Source organism: Ammospiza nelsoni, chromosome 13 (genome assembly GCF_027579445.1).
Source record: "Ammospiza nelsoni isolate bAmmNel1 chromosome 13, bAmmNel1.pri, whole genome shotgun sequence".
Classification (NCBI taxonomy): Eukaryota; Metazoa; Chordata; class Aves; order Passeriformes; family Passerellidae; genus Ammospiza; species Ammospiza nelsoni.
Window position 1 is genome coordinate 16,692,528 of NC_080645.1, and position 16,198 is coordinate 16,708,725.

The following is a 16,198-nucleotide window of genomic DNA, read 5'->3' on the forward strand; positions in this document are numbered from 1 at the left end:
CCCTCTCCTCTGATAAAAACTTCTGCACATTTTTGTGTGTATATCTGTGTTTCATTTTGCTTTTAATCTGATGAGTCTGAGATGATACGGACAAAGAGATACAGGTAAATATGTGTCACACAGATCTCTCCCCCAGAACATTAGTAGAGGCATAATTCTGTGTATCAAAGCACAGTCTGTGTCACATCCAGCACAGACACTGAACAATGTCCCTTTAGAAAGGGCAGAGGGTGAGAGTAGCTTTATGACACTATTGATTTATTCTGTGCCTGCAGTTAAAAACTATACCCAGACAGACAATAAAAATAACTGCTCTAACCATATAACAGCTTCCTGCTACTAAAATGGATTTTACACTTACAGGCATGGAGGGCTTTTCTTTTTTTCCTTAAGTCTCAATTATGACTTGTTCTGAATAAATGTAAATGAGAAATTGTCAGAACTGGTTTAATTCTGATGTTGTGCTTTTTTTTTCTGCTTGCCTCTGTGTTTAAAAAGGCCAGGATTGTTTTCCCATTGTAAAGTTGTGTTGTAAGTGCACTAGTAGGCACGGTAACCTGGTGTTAATCAGACCAGATAATTTGGTGCACAACTTCTACATGAAGAAATGGGCAATGGTACTTTGGAATGGATGTATCATAAGAAAGAAAATTTATTATGGTCTGTGTGGTCAGCAGGATGAGCTAGGATTGAGGTTGTGACCTTAGATTTGAATGATAAAATAATATCTGGAGCAGCAGAATCATATCCTAGAATACCTATTTTCATCCGAAGGACTCCATAGCTTTGCACACTGAGATCTGGGCAAGCTGCAAGTGTTTTGCTACACAATACTGGTGTCTTAAGCAGGTTCCTAACAGGCTTCTACTGTAATTAGCCAGTTTCCATGATAATAGAGATGGAAACTTAAAAATGGAAGCCCTGGACTGTGTGGACATGAATGGATCAATGAAATGTTTTAAGACCATATAAGCCTCCCCTGAGGTCTTTATCAAGATCCTTGAAGCTGCTGAAAGAAATGAAGATGGCAGGACAATGGGTCTGTGAGGTGGCACCAGAGGCAGCTGGAGAGGTCCTGTCCCTCTGTTAGGACAGTTTTGGCTAGAAATGAAATGATTCTGACCAGGGGAATAATTGATCTGAAACCTGGGCTTTTTTATAGTCAGCAGGGCCAGTTCTCTAGTCCAGTTTATCAGTTCACAAACAGAACCCATAGGCACAAAACACAGGCAGTGAGGTGACACAAATGAAAGCCCAGAACAGAAGGGAAAATCCCAAACTGTGTGAAAGACAGTGTGAGACAGGATGAGGTGGTCAGGTAGAGCAAGGAGAGATGTGCACCACAGCCTGTTTCTCTGCAGAATGGAGATGAGCAGCCTGGGTGCATGAGGTCAGACAATATAAGGAAGAGAACATTGGGCTGGAAAAAAAATGCTCAGAAAGGGAAAAAGAAAATGAGGAGGAATCTGCTATTCAAGTGTCGTTCCCTTTCCAAAGGTTTTATGATTTGGGAGATACTGCCTGAATGACACATAATGTGAGATATTGTAATGTGATCTCCTGTCCCTCGAGATGCTCTCAGAAATTAGATTATTACATGAGCATGGCTTTTATAGAAGTGAGCAAACATTGTAATAAATGAACTCAAAGAGTGAGAAAATCAAGATTAGACTCTTCACATTTGGCTGGGGGATTTTTTCCACTTACTTATGCTCTGTGGTAAAGCTTAGATACATTAATTAACTTGCTTTAAAATTGACTGATTGAATATGTTTGGAAGATACCTTTTTGTTTCAATCTGTAAAACATACAAATAGGAATGTTTACACAGAAATGACCCTGTGGAAATTGTATACTTCCACCCTAAAGAGAGAAGACTTTTTCACATGTCCTTTTGGTGGTTCTGGCATTGGAAACTTCATTTCTTGTAGTGGGGTTCATTGTCTGCTGAAACCCTTATGGGACATGACACTGAAAACAGGAGTGTGATTTCTCTGATTTTCAGATAATGGTCAACAGAAAACATCTAAGATGGAAGTTAAAATTTTCCTTTCAGCTACAGGTCCATTGTTAATCTTCACTGGATCTTCAACTCCTCTGGACAAGCCAGGATCTGGCCCTTAAGTGCTTACACACAGCTCCTCCCTCACCCGGGATTTGTCACACAATTTCAAGAGCACAATTTCCCGATGAATCACTCCTCTCTGCTCCTTACACCTCACCTTTATTTTTATTACTTTTTGGGAGCATGATTGTTTTACAACCTTTCAATCATCAGCCTCTTCTGAGGGTTCCAAATGTTGAAGCAGTTTCAAACCCACGTGGTTTGAGCACTCAGCTCTCAGAGCTGTTTTTCCACACTGTGCTGTGGGACCCCTGTGCAAAGACATCAGGGATGGCTCCCAAATCCCACCTGCATGGATGGCTGCTCTCCAGCTCCCTCCATGTCTGCCGGGCTCAAAAGCAGCTCACACAGGACTTTAAATGGAGGTTCATAGGCCATTGAAGAGGGTTGCACCAGAGCTTTTTCAGCCCATGGTGAAATCTTCACCCTCTGGCTGGGATGCTTAACTGGGAGAAGAATTTCTCTCTGAAAGTCCCAACAATCTCTGCAATGTTGGAAAAAAATCTTTATGGGGGAGTGATCCCTTCTGGTGCTTTTCAAAGCCTGCTCTTCAGAGTAGCAGATATATTTATATTGGAGGTGGGTTGCTAAGTACAGCAACTACTCCACAGGAGCCAGGCACAACAAACCAGCTCCTCAGGTCTGATGCTGTGCTTGAGTGTGGATGGCTCCACAGCTCAATAAGTGTGACAAAACATGAATCCTGAGTAGGGAATTATTTAAGGTAGCTGTGGCATCTGAGGGTTTGTGCAGTGAAGATGCCTTGCAGGAGCTGGTCTCTCCCTGAAGTAATGAATAGACTGATGAGTTTTATCAGGGAAGGGAACCATTCTTGATATCTGCTGGTACAGGTCAGAACACTGGGTATGTCTTTGGTGACATAATAGATAATGAGTCATGGAATAATGAGTCATGGCCTAATCAAAGGGGAAAAGGCCATGTCTTACCTGGTGTGGCCCCATATTGTGGATTTACTATGCTTACACAATGTGAGCACTCCAAAAACTTGTGTCAGGACCAAATCCTAGAACTTGTCTGGTGCTGGGATTTTATACTACATTTAGGAGCTTGTTTCAGCACAGCTTTCTGGGGGATGAAGCAAATGCATTCTGTCTCATCCATTCCTCCTAAAACAGCAGTGAAAGAGAAGCAGATATGTTTCATCTTCCTTCACTTCCAGCTGAAATTTTCATTTGGGAAAGAAACAGGCTGAACAGAAAAAATAGGAGATAAAGCTGAGAGATCTGAGTGGCTGTGACTGTTTGTAACTTAGTGAGCTGGTCTTTGAGAAGCACTCTGTCCACTAGCTGGATGCCAATTGCCAAGAGATGCTATCAGTTGATTAAAACACAGCCTGCCAGCTTCCTGCTTGATAAAACTAAGTACAATCTGATTGGGAATTCTCAAATCCATTACAGAATGGCTAGTCCATCACTTAAATCAGCATACACCATTTCCCCATGAATCATCAGCATACTGGGGTAATATATTTGCAGCAGCTAAACCCTGACAAAAACACTGACAGTTTGTCAGAAAGGTCCCTGAGCTCCGGATCCTGGGGGTGGGAAATGGCAGGACCGTGAGGGTTTCCTGTTGTTCCCTGCTCAGCTGGGTGAAGGTCATTTCCTCTCCTCTCTCACGCAGAAGAAGCTGACACTCAACCTTTGAAGGTGCGTTCTGTGAGCTCCCAGAAGCAGCAGCCAGCCCATGCAAGGAGCCCTCTCCTGCAGGGCCATGCTGGCAAGGGTCACTCCCCAAAGAGGAGGGCTGGTCAATACATTTGTCTCCTGGCAGGTAAATAAGTTAATCCCAGGAAAAAAAAAAAAAAAGAAGAAAAGAAAACCATCATGAACTATTACAAATCAGTCTTACACTTTATTTCTTCTGCATGCTGTAATACAGAAAAAACAAAAATAAAACAAAGCCACCAAAAACCCAAATCCAGGGTGCAGAGCCACGCCAGCATTCCTGCAGAGGAAGGAAGGGGCATGCTGCCAACCCATTAAAGATAATCCACTAGCGGGTTGGAGTGTTTAAAAAAAGCCTCTTTTGTTGGCTTTTTGGAGGGTTTTATATCTGCTGAGTTGGAGGTGGGTGCCCAACCCCAGGTACACAACAGTGTTTGGACATCAGCTGCAATGTATCCTTGATCATCCCAATGTGATAGATGGAAGGGTTATTCAAGGAATTGCTGTGGGACCCTTGCTAGCTAAATAACAACCCTGAAATACCAGAGGAACAAGTCAACCCCAGTAAAGCCACAAAATCTTTATTCCTTAACAGAAATAAGACCTTAAGAGGGGAGCAAACTGATGCAAAATCTGAAGAAAGTGAACAAATGCAATAAAATTTGGAGGCCATTTATTACTTATCAGGTAAACAGCAGATTATGATGAAATAATGAAGCCAGAAAGATAAGTCCTAATCACAGGAATTCTCAGATAATGCCTTGAGAGGTACTGTTATCTTCCAACTCCACCACTTCTCATCCATGTCCTTTTGCATTCTATCTCCATGTCCCTCCCTTGATTCTCCTTCCACTTCTTTTTTTTATTTTTGTGTTATAATTAAACATTTTAAGATCTACTTGTGAAATGGATGGATAATACAACACTTCCTTGTAAAATGTCAATACATTATCTGGTGTAAAGTCAGTGTAACTCCATCTCTGGTCTCAATACATTTTATTTACAACAAAATGCATAAGCAGAAGACAAATTTCTACTGTTTGCACAGTTTCAAAAACATAAATTAAAACAATAAGGAGTTGTTTGTGCTCTCCTTTAAATTGCTGGGAGTCAGGGATGTCTCTCCAGAGCTGACAGTGACTTGGAATAGGTGAAGTAAAGCAGAGATTCACAGGCACAGTTTCCTCATTTAAATTAACACAAAGTGAGAGGACAAAGAGGCTCCCAAAATTCTGTCCTTGTGGTTCAAATTTGAATATATGTTTTTAAAGCTGGCCAAGCAACTGAAATTAAACCTCATGTAATTAAGTTCCAGTAATTTGAGCAGAAAGTAGTCCTGGGAAAGTTAGGAGGCTGGAAACACTATGGTGAAGAAGACACATTGGATTTTTTGTGCCATTCCTATCACATCAGAAGTCCATAAAGAGGAAATTTAGGGTAAGCGAAGAGTTTTCAGTCTCTGGTGTTCAGACCCCAAAGGTCCATGGACCAAACCACACAAGCAGCTGGTTGGGTGGTGTGTTCCCACCTGAAGTTTTCAGTGCTCTTCAAGTTTTCTGTACAGGACCGTGACCCTGCCCCAAAGTGTCCATCCTCAGGGTGCTGCTGCCTTCTTCTCAAACTCACGTGGCTTTGCTCTCTGCTCCTTACACCCACCAGCAGTCCTGGCTTACCTCCTGCTGCTGCAGAAACTTTTGGCCTCCTCATGGTGCAGATCTATAAGCAGTGTGATCTCCTCTGCATCCAGGCATCAGCACTCCGGCTCTTCTGGGAGACTAAGGTTGGAAATTGGAAAAGGGATCACAAAAAGTGATAAAAGTAGAAGTAAAAAAAGATCAGCAGCAAGGAGGAACAGTTACAGAAGACTGGGCAGTTACTAAATAAAAAGGAAAATGAGCCAGGAGAAGCTTTGGTGGAAGAAAGAGAAGTAGTGGTTCAAGAGCTGCCAGCCACCAGCAAAAAGGGTGCCACAGAGAGCAGATGACCCTTCCTAAAGCACAAGCCCCACTCCAGGCTGGTATTGGAGCTCTGGGAAGTTTGACATCCTTCCTCTTGCAAAGCAGGGTGACAGACACCCTGAAGGACTTTGTGGTGGTGCAGCTGCCCCTTGGATCAGAGCAGTGTCCCACCAAGCCCTGGCTTGCTTTTGGAGAGAGCTCCCCACTGGCTCTCCTCTGGAAGGAATATGTGAGCATTGAAGCTGTTCTGCAGCCAGACCAGTGCCCAACAAATGGAGACAGCCAGGAGATTACTGCAAAACCACCCCAAAGGGAGACACAAGTGTAAACAGAGCTGAAGCATAACCCAAGAGAAACAAGGCTACTGTTAGTTGCCTTAAATTCACTCAATATATCTGGGGGTAAACTGTTGGGGATTTAGAACATAAAAACGTTGAAAGAAAGGGTTTTTTTGTAACATGCTGCTATTTTAGGTCATATTGAACCTTCAACATTTGCACACACTTCACCTAACATCAGTGTGATCTGTACTTAACAAACACAGTGTGCCCAATGATGACTGAATTACTCAGGAGGAACTGCAATTGATAAGACAATGATTTATGGACCTATTGTTTTCTAGGTTCTTGTAAATAATCCTAATTGGTGTTAATCATCCACCCTCTGCTTTGTGTTATCACCAGGCAAAGTACACTTCCTAAAGAAGCTATTTAGGGCCGTAATCCTTCTGAAAGGCAAGACAGCTATTGACTTCCACAGGACCTGCACTGAGGTGCTCAACCAGGGAAAACAACTCTGGAATATGAGCAAAACATATCACACAGTCTTTCCATGCTTTCACTGAAATTTTCCAATAAACTCCCTGTAAATTCAGCATGTCCCAGTGGGCTTCATGCAGTGGCTCTCCAGCCTTTCTCTCCAGCTCAGAAATGCACACAGAGGTTCATTTGCTGATGTTTCTTTACTGCCAGTGTGCAGCTCCTGCCTGCACGATCTGGCTGTGTCAAACCTGACAAAGGCTGCTTTGGAAGGGCAGACACCTGCACCAGGTGGACCTGGTGTTTTTCTGTCTCTGATTTTGTTGTTGTGCCTGAAAAAGTGCTTTGATCTTTTGGTGCTCCATTGTTTGTCACTCCATGCCCTCGTCACAAGGGAGCTGTGGCACTTGAGACCCCCTTCCCTGCTGGTTTTGGGTGTAAGGTTTGGTGGGCTCAGTTCTAGCATACAGATCGGCTTGCTTGACTTTAACAGGTCTGCACTTTAAATAACACTTAAATAGCATTCTAGAGGGTGCAGTCACACACTGCTTGCTTATGGAAACTACAAGGAAACCAGACAGCTTTTCAATTTGTGTATCAAAGAGAAGGAGATTTACACATAAAAGGGTGAATTATTTTGATTTGTAGTTTTCAAGCCACTATACATTCTCCAACATAAGTGCTCCCTTGTCTCTGCTTTCTGATAGTTCATATCAGGTTCAGTGGCCTAGATTCTCAAAAGTGGTAATTCTGGAGGCCAATATTCCTCAGTGCCAACACAAGGTGCCTTAAAGAGACCAGATATTGTTAAGATGCTCTATATCTTTGGCAAATAGGGCCGTTTTAGCACCTCTCAAACTTGACACCCCAAAGTGACAGTGTGAACAATCCTCAGGGGTGGGTTGGCCTGAGGAATAAAGCTTTCCCCCACCACACCATCCCTTCCACTGACACTGGTCCTCACAATATCATACCCCCACCACCATTAAAGATGCCTGCAGAGTCAACACCACCAGTTCTTTTTGACATTCTCAACCACCAAACATCCTAAATAACCTGCAAAAAGAGCTCGTTTCCTCAGCTATTTCATCCTTTAAGTAGCTGTAAGAGAAAAGTCTTCTAAGGCATGAGGCTAGATAGCCAAAATCTAGCTATATGGTATTTGAGGGAGAGGAGGGGAGAAACCCTATCCCATTATCTGCATTATCCTGTTACCCTTGGATGTCTTCCATGTACTTGGAAAAGCAATGCCCCATTCTTGAGGCTTCACACTGCAGCCACTGCCTTTTTGGCAGAAGAAGGGTGGATGTGGCTCCCTTCAAAGTCAATCAATGTCACATCTTTAATCAATCTAGAAGGTCACCACTGCACTTCCATCAAAAAAAGTTGGGTACAATTCTCGCTGAGTCCTGATTGTTTGTGGGGAACTCAGGTTGCAGTGGGTGTTAGAAAAAGTCTTTTCTGGCCCTTACCTCAGCACATCTTCTATTCCTAGGCTCTTTGTAAGAGTTTAAGATCAAATGAGAATTGTACCCAGGACTCTGAGATACAATGGTGCAGGAGGATGTGCAGTGAAACCTCAAAACACACCAAAGTCTCTTAGCTTTGTGCTTCTTTATGGCTGTGAACACATCCAGCTTTGCTGGGAGGTTCAGAAAGCTTAGGGAGCTTTTGTGTGAAGGCAGGTCACATTTTGAGCAAGCTTACAATGATTCTGAGTTTCACATTACAATCACCCATGAAATGCTGTTGTGCATCTGGGATGTCTGTGAGTGGTCACAAAACAGAAATCTGTTGTGTTTCAGGGAGCTGTGACTAGGAGGGAGGACTATGGCAAGGCACATGTCAAAAACACTCAAACCTGAAGTCAGGACCCCTTTACAAACACACCCATCAATTCAAAACACTGAATCTGTTAAGCCAGAAAATTCTTCCTCCAAGCTGGAGTAATTTCATTTCCATCCTGGTACAATTGGAGCAGGATCCAAAGCCCAGTAAAGTCAAGGGTAGAATTTCCATTGATTTCTGAGGAGCCTGGATCAGATCCTAGATCACATTGTCACTGCAGCAAAACCCAGCCGTGTTGCAGTGCACCCACCTGCTCTCCAAAGTCTCAGCTCTGGCCGTTCCAATCCATTGCAGGTACAATCTAGGTCATTCCAGCATTTACTTGGTGCAAGGCTAAATAAATACTGTTGTTGTATCAAAATCAGCAATACTGCTCCTAGTAAATTAGGCTAACTAATGCACACCTTTTATTTGGAAAATTTGTCTCCTTAAGTCAAAACCAAGTGTCAAAATCTCCAATCTATCAATCAGTCTGGTGCCCTCCTGCACCAGTTGTGAACTAGGGCTGGATAAAGACATACAGGAAAAGTGAATGAAGACCTTGCAATGTTTTTTTAATGAGGTACTTAGGCTTCTTTTACAATAATTCAACAAAATCTGGCTAGGTAAGAGATCAACAGCTTTTATGTACACAAGAAAGAAAGAAGGAAAGAAGGAAAGTAAAAAGGAAGGCAGGCAAGAAGGAGGAAGGAAGAAAGGAGGAGAGGAGCAACCTCTGTTTCATTTATTAATACTTCATAATGACAAGTCACAAAAACACAAAAACCTTCTGTAACCTTTGCCTGTTCTCAACAAAATCACCCACCTCCAGACATTGCTGAAATTACTTTCTTAGGCAGCTCTGTAATGTAAATTGTTCTGCACACTAAGAAATTATTTCAAAAATAAGATGCAGAGATTTTTTCCTTGTGTGCAAATCAAATCAGAGAGGAATTTCTGGGAAGAACAAATAATCTTCTGCAGCCCATACTAGAATAGGTGCCCTAAACAAACCTCCAGAAGCAGCATAATGAGGCAATGATTTATGGTGTGCTATGCAAGCCTCACTGCTGTGAGTGTGTTGTAAGAACCAGAGAAAGGGAGAGGCAGTAATCATGCAGTCTCCTCCTCCTCCTCCTCGTGTGTTTCTGGATATTACCTGCTCAGGATATGAGACAGGGCTGCAGCCTCCCTGAGCTGCAGGATTGGCAAATGATCTTTGTGCTGCAACATCTCGTCTCGTATTTACGGCACCATCTCCCACTGCCTAAAAAAAAAATATTTAAAAATCTGCATATGGATATTCTGAAAGTTTGCACAAATATAAAATGCCATTCGTGTTGGATGTGTTATTGTTTCGTGTGTTTCAAAAAGGATTTTCAGGAATGTTGCCAGCCATCAGCAGGTAGAATCCTGGATATTTCAGATTGAAGGGTAAAATTTCCCTTGGCTGCAAAAGGGGCAGCATTTTACCTGTGAATTAGGGACTAAATCCAGGCAATGAATTCTGCCCACAGAAATATTTGTAAGAAATCTTGATCTTGACTAGACTCAATTAAATGAAGAGCAGAAATATGCAGTGTAACCAGCATTGCACCAATCAATACAAATCAACATGAGCCTGACCCTGTATATGTTGTATTTGCAATTAGTTGGGCTTTTTTTACAATTTAAAATTCATTTGGGTTCTTGTACTGACTGACAGGTTGCTTGCACTTATGCCCATATTCCTCAAAATTTCTCCAATTTAAAATACAAAAAAAAAATCCCCACAACTAAGAATTAATCTTCAAATGTCTCTGGTAAGTTATTTATTGTAAATAAACATGGAAAAGATTACCTGCAGACTACTCGTGCTCAACTTCCCCCCTAGCTCCCCCCTGCCCCAAAAGGCTAAATCAGTGAAATAAATTAATTGTTATGAATTATTCAGCTCTACCTGTGGCAATGAAAAATAGCAAGAGCATTAGGATTCTTCTTTGTGTACTAAGCCTCTAATTTATAGAGAATGCATATTAATAAAACACCGGATATTCATCAATATTCAAGTCACTGGCTGCCTGACTATTTAATCTAAAATTACCAGCCAGCTCAAAACTCTTACTAGTTAATCATGTAATCTAAGCCATTCTGATATTGATGGTTAACATTAATTGCCCAAATGTCATTTATAAAAACCTCTCCTACATCTTCCCTTTGCCTGGCAGAGAACCTTTGACACGTTTAACTTTTCAAACAAGCTGGAGTAGGTCAGCTCATCCAGCCTGTTCTCCAGCCCAAAATGTTTGTTTACTTCATTCTCATGAAAGGGATATTGTCTCCTGTTGTGGTTTTGCTTTTGAACATAAACAGTAAAAATTGTGCTTCATTATAAGCATCTTTGATACGTTCCCCTCCTGCTGCAGATGTTCTGCAGGTGGAGACGGTAACCAGCTGGGTTTTGTTGCCTGCACAGATTGTGTCATCCTTTACAATGGAAACAAAAGTGTTCAGATCAGGAAGGCCAAAACAGTCTCATCTGCCAGCCACGTACTCTACAAAAAGCCACCAACCACAGACTTCCTCCCCCAAACCTGACTTCACGCTCCAAAGGGGATGGCTGGGAAAGAGCAGTGACACCTTCAGACATTGCCAACTTCTGCTGCATGACCTGCTCTGCACAAATCAAGGTGAAATGTAAGAAATGGGGGGGAAATTCTCATGTGATAAAAGTTAGCCAAAGTTTAGTATCAACCCCCCAAATTTATCATACCAGTAAGAAGTGCTAATGAAGGGGATGGGAGTGGCATCTTCCTAAAGCAATGTACCTGAGCCAGTCTTGGTACTTAGCATCTGAAATCTTTTTCTATTCTTCTTTTTTCTTTTTATTAACTTAATCAAATTAAAATTAAAAGAAAAAAGAAAACAGAAAAAAAAAAAAAAAAAAAACAAAAAACCAAAACCCCACAAGTAAACAGAAATCTTTCAGTTATTCTAACCAAAAAGTTAGGATCCTGGAAGTTAACTGCAAATCAGCAAACCTGCAAAGAACTCAGTATAGCAGAAACTTCAAGCTACAAGTATATAGAGTCATGTAAGTGCTACTGTATAATTAAAAAAATATATTTTAAAAACAACACTCTTACCCCTTTCAACTGACACCCTTGGGTCATTTAAACTGAAATTTAAGTATCACAGAAAAATTTTGCAAAAAATGGGAATTTTTTTTTGAGTAAAGAATAGTTTTCTCTGTAATACAGTCATACTCTAGATTGAGAGAAATTGCTTGCATTTTATGATTTTGCCCCTCTGGAATCCAGAGGGGCAAAATATTGGTTAGCTGCCAAGAAGCTAACCAATTGGTTAACTACCAAGAAGTTAACCAGCGCATGTTCCCATGGAGTGAGGGCTGCTGAGCACTGCCTGGTCAGATAAGACACACGGCGTTGCTTTGACTACTCCGGAGCAAAATCCCCCTCCTGGCCTTGGGGTTATGTAAGGGACCCCAGCCCCCATCTGAGCCAATACGAACTTGAACCTGGCCGTGCGCAGAAGGCAAACACCAGCGTGCAATGGCAGCGCCTCCCAGCCCGTTTCAAAACCTGGTCAATATTTGCCGAGGACGTTTCGCAGCCCTCGCCGTGAGCTCCGAGAGGGAACAACGCGCTGACAGCCAGGAGGAGATGATGACTGCACGGTGAAACACGGCCTCACAACGAGCAAGGGCTAAATAAACTCTCAGCATACCTCGGTAATTCTTTGTGGCACAAAAAGTGGCTTGGGCCTTGTCTGAACTGGGCTTTTACCTAAGTTGGAAACCCATGTTTAAATTAAATTTAAAGACCATTCTTCTTAAAAGCACTTCTACAATGCTTTGGCTGGACAGTGTATTTTTCTAACCAATGTTTACATAGTTTGACCCATTTTCACTTCTTTGCTTTAGCTGAAACTATTAATTAAGCTATTTAAAAATTAAATTGAGTATATGCCTGCTTTGGACTGGATCTCAGGCTTCATTTAATTGTTGGTTCTTGTCCTGAGTTTGGCTGTGAGGGTGTGTGAATCTGTCTCCATTTGGAAATGAACACAAAATTACAAATATATTTCATACAGACTATGAGATTGAGTAAAATACTGAAGACATGCCCTGCTTTAATTGTTTTAATTGTTTGGGATATATCCGCGTGATATTGAAAAATTGCATCTGCAAGAAGCACAGTGACATGAGTCCAGAGTAGCTCACTGTGGAAAACTGTGCAGTTTTAAATGGCTGAGCTGGTATTAGAGACATAAACCAAAGTTCAATTTTTGTGAGAACAAAACCAGTCACACATCACATTTCTTGTGATTTATATGCCACAATCATGCTGGATTTTTGAGTGGAAAAGATGCCTAGAAATTAATGAAAAAGGGTCATCTCTATTTTTCTATTTGAAACTAAAATAATGCAGGTCTTTCCCTCATAGAGGGGCCAATGTGCAAACCGAAGTCTGATTTAGATTTTCCCATTGAATGGCTTCTCTGTACAGAAATCTCATGAAGACACACTGATTCTTTAAACTTCACTGTTGATGCTGAAATTATGCTGTGTGTCAAAATTACATCAAACAACTGCACCTTTTTCCACCAGAAAAATTTGATTATTTCACTCTCATTTACATTACATTTTTTCTCCACTATAATGCTGACTTGGTAATTCCCTTAGGTCTGGACACCTTCAAGTAGACTTTCTCAGTAGAAAGTAAGCTTTCATTATATTTAATAATTTTTTTTCCTCCTTGATTTGAATGTTATAATTGGGTTGGAGAGATATTTGTTGCTAACTTCATGTTTTGCCAGGCTCCATGAGCAGCATCTTTTAATTTCTCTCTTTTCAATGAACCTTTTGACTTGATAAAAGTGGCTCTAAGGTATTTTTACAAAAGAGGCCAACAGATCCAGTTCATTTTAAACCCTTCTCTTTAAAGTATCTAATTTCCTTACTATTTCTTAATAGAGGCACTATCCTGCAATGTCATAAAGAATGCTGCAGTTGACTTCAGTGGGACCAGGATCACTCTGTACTGTAATTAGTTCTATATTTCAAAATATTAGAGGTCATTTTCTTCCTTTTTTTTAATCTGAGAAAAGAAAACATTTGGAAAAAAAAGGCTTTCAAGTGTGACTGTCAGTAGAATACTAAAAATAAGTTGCAGGCATTCTAGTTGCTACAATTTATGTTTCTAATGAAATTTTCCTCTTCTCATTTACTGCAAATTTTTAATGTAAGCTTTTACAGCCATTGATTCAGTATCTTTAATCTTCCACCAATATTAGATAGAAATGGAACTAACTAGGGAAAATCTATCTGGTTTTAAAGCACAGTGTCTATAAAGTTGTTCAGTTCATACAAAACTGCTTTTTTTTCCCAGCGGGTTGGATAGGATAAAATTATATTTTGAAATACTGTTAATACTATTCTGAGATTAATATACTGGCAATTAATAATAAGTTTAAAATATTATGATGCCTCTGGAGAAATCAAAGGATTCAGTGTCAATCACCCTGACTACCAGCACTGGGCAAGATCCCACAGCGCCAAGTCCTGGTTCTTTTAATTGCATTCAGCAGCAAAAGCTTCTCCCTGAGACTGGTAGCAGGATTCAGCTCCAGCCCAGACCAGGGAGGGAGCACATAATTTCCAGCTACTCATTTAGATGGGATCTGTCAGGGTTTGCATGAGCAAAGGCCTGGGAGCCAGTCTCACAGGGAGAAAATAGCTGAGCACCCACACCCCGGGTCACGGCCTCCCCGTCCTTCCCTGTGCCGAGGGCTTGCCGCAGGCTCTGCCAGCACCACGCTCCCTGTTTTGCAAAGAGGGCTGTGCTGCTTCACTGGGAGCTGTCAGGCTCCATCCCCCGCCCCAAGCTCCTCTTCCCAGCCCCATAAACACCCTGGAGCAGACACCCTTTGTCCACACAGTCTATTTATAAAACCCCACTTCCAACATGTTTCGGCTGGTGGAGGTCAGCTCCACGGCTCCAATTATGGCAGCCAAGCTGCGTAGCAGGAAGGTGCAGCACCCCAAGAAATGGTTCAGGGCCAGTAACAACTTGACCCCAAGCAGCCCCAGCAGAGCAGCATGTCTGACCATGCCCTTCGAGCGGGGCAAATACGTGCTTTTCCCTCATGACCATCGTGTCAGTGCTAAAAATATAAAATATTTCGACCCTGCAAAGAGTTCAAGTGTGCCTTATGGACAGTCCCTTTAAAATCCACAGATCTGTGAGGCAGAATGAAATCCCGCACCCACTGAAGCAAATGGAAAAACTCTCCTGCCCTGCAGGGTGCCAGGAGTTGCTTCCCAGGGCAGGAAAGTTAAGAACATGTGCAAGACTTTGGCAGGACAAGAGACCTATTTTTGGACACTGCTTATTCTAGGTATTTCTACCGTTCCCATTAACACTGTCCCAGAACACGTGGGAGTCATTCATGCACTTGCTAATCTTGAAATGAGAAATGAAGGTTGCCCAAATTCCCTGGATGAGGAACAGCAGCAGAGGCGGGTGTGTCTGCCTGGGGGTTGCTCCTGCACATGGAGTCTGGCTGGGACATGGGTACACCAAGCAGCCTCAGCAGCAGGGCATGGGGATCCAGGCCCTGGACATCTCTTCTGCCATAACTGCCCATGTATTGATCCCACACCCTCTGCACGGGCAGTAACAGATGAGCCCTGTCAAACACCTGACAGTGTCTCTGCAGCTGCCATGCATGGACAGGCACCTCCACATCCCTGTGGCAAAGCAGTGTTTTGCCTGCTCTGCTGCTGAGACCTGAGCTGTGTGCTCCCCGCTCCACTTCTCATCATGCACAGCTTCATGGCTGGGATGCACAGGAAGGTCCTGCCAGGGTACAACTGGTTAGTTCCCACATTCTCATGGCTTTATCCAGGAGCACATGCCAGTATCTGGACAGAAAGGTCTCTGCTGTTTCCAACAATGGGTTAAAGTGTTCCCTCTGCACTGGCCAGTGTGATCTGGAGTACCCTACATCGTCATGGCCATGGCTTGGCACAGAAAGCACCCCAGACAGGCACAGCCATCTTCACCACCTCCTCTGGGCACAAGGGAGACTTAGGGGCTACATGCACGTGCACGTGCATCTTTTCTCCTCCATCTCATCTATATCTGGCACAGGGAAGAAGTGTGATCTCCTGACAGTGTGAGAAAAAGTCTCTATTTATTCTGTCTGGAAGGGTGTTGTGTGCAGTGAGAGCATCTCAGCTCACGTGTGTGACAGGAGACATCATTTGGGGTGCTGACAGAGGAGCCCTGGTGCATCTCCCCGACCATGGGGGTTTACCTGCAGATCACAGCCAGCAGAAGGAGAAATTACTTCAAATCTACCCTGCCCTCTTCCAGCACCCTGATACTGTCCAGAAGAGCCAGTGCTGAGTTTCAGTGGGCTGGATGGAGGTGTGGGCACAGGCTCCCTTCTGCTGACTCGACTGAACCCCAGGGCCCCTCAGGGCTGGCGGTGACGGGGGCACTTCTGTCAGCACTCTGCGGAAAGAAGTTAATTGACATATGCTAACACACTGTTAAACATAACACTGTCGTGTTTAAAAATATACTAGCTGGTTGGATCAAATGCATTTTAAAACATGCCTGTTTTTTTTTTTTTTTCTGAAAAGGATAAGGTTTTGGTTAACATGTGCTAGTAAAAACATTTTTGAACATGGTTGAGATGCAGGAGATGTAAGAGCAAGAGCAAGTGTCCTTTGGCTGAGTATAGTCTGCAGGGAAAGTTAACTTAAAAAACAGGTTTTCCCTGATAATGTTAATTTGTTTACATTGTCCAGTTCACAGGATTTCAACATGAACA

The 16,198-nt window shown here is 42.5% G+C and overlaps 1 protein-coding gene across 2 annotated transcripts in view; it reads right to left on the reverse strand.

The window, feature by feature from the left end:
• MAF (MAF bZIP transcription factor) overlaps positions 1-16,198 on the reverse strand; it is a 184,559-nt gene that overhangs the window by 117,555 nt on the left and 50,806 nt on the right. Inside the window, exon 3 of one of the 2 annotated variants that reach the window (XM_059481163.1) lies at positions 4,470-5,588. The exons of the other annotated variant lie outside the window; for it this stretch is intronic. The gene's annotated coding sequence lies outside the window, so the exon portion shown is untranslated. Of the gene's footprint in view, positions 1-4,469; positions 5,589-16,198 lie in introns of those variants that run through there. 2 annotated transcript variants of the gene reach the window in all.